The sequence below is a fragment of the Mesoplodon bidens genome, assembly GCF_964165515.1.
Source record: "Mesoplodon bidens genome assembly, contig: HAP1_SCAFFOLD_148, whole genome shotgun sequence".
Taxonomy (NCBI): Eukaryota; Metazoa; Chordata; class Mammalia; order Artiodactyla; family Ziphiidae; genus Mesoplodon; species Mesoplodon bidens.
The window spans coordinates 1,218,309-1,223,016 of NW_027671355.1; positions in this window are offsets into that span (position 1 = coordinate 1,218,309).

Genomic DNA, 4,708 nt, shown 5'->3' on the forward strand with positions numbered 1-4,708 from the left:
ACACTAGTCAGAATAAACATCAGCAACAGTACTACAAACAATAAACGCTGAAGGTGTTGTGGAGAAGACCATAAGTTCAAATTTAAGTGGGACATATCCTGGTAAGAGACACTAATGAGAACAGAATGGAGGTGCCTCTACAAGGTAAACATTTTACTACCATATGATCCAGCAGGCCCACTCCTGGGCCTATACCCTAAGAAGACAGACTTGGAAAGACACAGGCAGGCAAATGTGCATTGCCGCAGCATTACAATAGCCATGACATGGAAGCAACCAAAAAGTCCATCAACAGATGAGTGGACAAAGACGAACTGGTCCATGTACAGACAGAATAGTAGCCAAGGAAAAAAAGGACACAATGCCATTTGCAGCACCGTAGATGAGTCTAGAGGTAATCACGTGACTTGTAGTAAGTCAGAAAGAGAAAGACACATATCATATGATATCACTTATAGGTGTTACCTAAAACTTGATACCAGTGAAGATATTTCCACAGAGAAGGGCAATCACACATTCATTAAACAAACTTATGTTTCGCCAATGGAAAGGTGTGAGGATTGGATACATTAGGATATTGGGGTTAACAGATATATACAAACACAGGTGAAATATATAATCACCAAACACCTACGGAATACCAAGAGAAGACTACTCAACATTCTGTCATAACGTACATGGGAAAAGGGTCCCAGGAAGAACAGACATATGTATATGTGCAAAAGAACCACATCTTGCACACCTACAACAACCCAAACATTGTAATCAAACTGGCTGTGATAAAAAGTAAAAATTAAATTAAAGCAGTGAACAAGAAGCCGTGTGACAAACATAAGGGGCATTTTCCTGGCACATTCCATTCTAAATTACAACCTAGAACACGACTTCCACTGAGGCTCTGTTGCCCTAGTAACCAGATTTGGTAAAGGAGAAATGCTGCCACCTTGTGGCCGTTTCACACAACAGCATCTGTAAGCCCAGCGCTAATAGTCAGTAGATATTCAAAGTAATTGGCAGGCCTGTAAATGACACCTGCCCTGAAAACACATCCTGGGTTCGTATATCGACCCAAAATTTTAAAAGACGTCCATATTTCAAAACGACAGTTTCAAGAGGCATATTTTATGCACATCTCTGTTCTGCTTCTTTTTCTTTCTTTATTTTTTTGCTAAAATACGGGAATGGAAAAAGGCACCCCTCAGAATGGGAGAAAATATTTCCAAACGAATCAATGGACAAAGGTTTAATCTCCAATATATATAAACAGCTCATGCAGCTTAATATTAAAAAAACAAACAACCCAATAGAAAAATGGGTAGAAGATCTAAATAGACATTTCTTCAAAGAACATGCAGAGATGGACAGGACGCACATGAAAAGCTGCTCAACATCACTAACTATTAGAGAAATGCAAATCAAAACTACAATGAGGTATCACCTCACATCTGTTTGAATGGGCATCATCAGAAAATCTACAAACAACCAATGCTGGGGAGGGTGTGGACATAAGGAACCCTCTTCCACCATTGGTGGGAATGTAAATTGATACAGTCACTATGGAGAACAGTATGGAGGTTCTTTAAAAATCTAAAAATAGAATTACCATATGATCCAGCAATCCCACTTCTGGGCATATACCCAGAGAAAACCATAAATCCAAAAGACACATTCACCACAATGTTCACTGCAGCACTATTTACAATAACCACGTAATGGAAGCAACCTAAATGCCCACAGAGACGAATGGATAAAGAGGTGGTACATATATAAAAAGGAATATTACTCAGCCATACAAAGGAATGAATCTGGGTCATTTGTAGAGATGTCGATGGATCTAGAGACTGTCATACAGAGTGAAGTAAGTCAGAAAGAGAAAAACAAATCTTGTTTATTAATGCATATATGTGGAACCTAGAAAAATGGTAGAGATGAACCGGTTTGCAGGGCAGAAATAGAGACACAGAGGTAGAGAACAAACGTACGGACACCAAGGGGCTGAAGCCACGGGGTGGTGGTGGTGGGGTGCGTTGGGAGATTGGGATTGACCTGTATACATGTATAGGTATAAAATAGATAACTAATAATAACCTGCTGTATAAAAAAATAAATAAAATTAAATTTCAAAATTTCCAAAAATAAATAAAATTGAAAAATAAAACAGAAAAAAGGTCTTCCCTTCACACAGATGTATTAATATGAATGAATTATTTCCATGCTTATATCTATAAATACATAAAAGAGAAATAAAATCTACCTTGAACCAAAAAAGAAAAAAAAACAGAACCCACCAGTTATACAGAGGAAAACGCTATCAGGGCACTTGCTCCAGTGGTAAACAATTCTGAAGTTGGTCAGAGGTGGGGAATCATCTCCCATGCAGCCAGCAGGCCCCCCGCAGGGAACGTCCTCATTGCAAAGCTGGGGGACCGGGCCTCCCTGGTGGCGCAGTGGTTGAGAGTCCGCCTGCCGATGCAGGGGATACGGGTTCGTGCCCCGGTCTGGGAGGATCCCACATGCCGCGGAGCGGCTGGGCCCGTGAGCCATGGCCGCTGGGCCTGCGCGTCCAGAGCCTGTGCTCCGCAACGGGAGAGGCCACAGCAGTGAGAGGCCCACATACCGCAAAAAGAAAAAAAAAAAAAAAAAAAAAGCTGGGGGACCATGCCGAGGGGTCTGTGAGTAAACGTGAGCTGAGCCCCAGGCCAGCTGCTGCTGAAATGTTCCCACCCTTCCCAGGTAAAACAGCTGAATATGTACAAGGACTTGAAAGCCTAGAGGAAGGGCTGTGGAGCCACACCAGCGACAGCACGCAGGCCGACTTGGTGCCTGCAGGCCAGCCAGGATGCTCCTGGCCCCGGGCGCTCTTCTGGAAGCTTTCCATTACCCTGCCTGAGATACCCCTCCTGTCCCGGCCCCCACTGCTTTTTTCCTTCCTCACCTCTGCCCGGGGAGATATTCCAGTGGAAGGTATGTGTGACACATCCTCTTCTTTAGCGGGTGGCAGCCTGGCAACTCCTGCAGAATCTCCAGCAGAGCCCCACTCACACCGGACCACCCACAAAGCCATGGCAACCCACACCCTCCCACCAGCACAGCCCCGAGACTGCTGACGGGGCAGAGAATATGGCGTCAGGCATACCTGCAGTGCCTCTTGCTGCCTGGAGTGGTGTTTATATTGACCTCAACACAGGCACACCTGGGGAGGGCTGGCCGGCAGGGTCAGGCTGCCCAGGTCAGCCAATCCTCAAACCTCAGGGGCTCACATTGCAGAAAATGGACATCGCTGTACCGGCCAGGTCCAAGGAACAGGTGTGGGCTCCTAAGAGTCAGGATAGACAAGGGGCTGCAGCTCCAGCTTGTTTTCTAATCATTTTATCTGGCCCATGAGTGGGAGACAACTTCAAGAAGACACTCTCTTAATGAGAGGAACCCAGGACTCAGGGAGAGGAGGGGTGATGGGTGGAGACAGAGGCCTGGTGCCCCGTCTGCAGTGGAAGTCTCTGGAAGACCAGGCAGAGGGAGGCCGCACAGAGTGACGCCCAGGGTCACAGACCTGTCGGAGACGCTGTTTGTTAGTTCAAGTCCTGCTCTGAGGTGCTGTGTGTCAGCTCTGAGAGACAGGCCATCTGGGGTGCTGTGAAATGAGGGCTATGTGCACGATTCCCGTGTTCCCAGCCCTGCTGTCCTACCTGCCCACGGGAGCTACGTATCCTGGGAGGGGCCTGATCACGAGAGCCCCATGGGCTGCTGGGTAGTTGCACAGGTGAGCTCCATAACCTGGGAGTGGCCTGACCATGAGAGCCCCGTGGGCTGCTGGGGACCTGCCCAGGTGAGCCCCATATCCTGGGAGGGGCCTGACCACGAGAGCCCCATGGGCTGCTGGGTAGTTGCGCAGGTGAGCTCCATAACCTGGCATTGCCCTGACCACGTCAGCCCCGTGGGCTGCTGGGGACCTGGTAAAGGATGTCAGGACAGTCAGTCAAGTCACCGAGGATATACATCCAGTCGTTCCTAATTCCTACACCCTGCTGGTCATTCTACCATCCACCAGGACATGGTTTTCTGTAGTAGACTTCAATGATGCCTTCTTCTGTATTCCATTGGTCCCAGAAAGGCTCTGCTGCCCTAGTAACCCGATTTGGGAATGGAGAAATACCGCCACCTTGTGGCCATTTCCCACAACAGCAGCTTTAAACCCAGTGCTAATGGTCACTAAATATTCACACTCATTGCAGGCCTGTGAATGACACCTGCCCTCAAAAACAATCCTGGGGTCGAAAATGGACCCAAAAATTCAAAAGAGGGCAACCATCCAAGAAGACTATTTCAAGAGGTTAATTGTACTCTCCGGTTTTTTTCTCTTCTTCTGTACCAGAAATTTAAAAAGGCATGGAAAAAGGCTGAACATTAGGAATAATTAAAGATATGCAAATCCAAATTTCAAAAACCTATCAGCTCACACCAGTCAGAATGGCCATCAGCAAAAATTCTGCAAACAATACATGCTGAAGGGGTTTTGGAGAAATGCCTACCCTTGGTTCAACGTGGGACATGGTAAGAGCCAGTAATGAAAACAAAAATGAGGTGCCTTGTAAAGGTAAATACTGAGCTACCATTCAAGCAAGCATACCCACAGCTGGGCCTATCGCCTGAGGGGATTCGAATGAAAAGGACACAGGCTGGGCTTCACTGGTGGCGCAGTGGTTGAGAG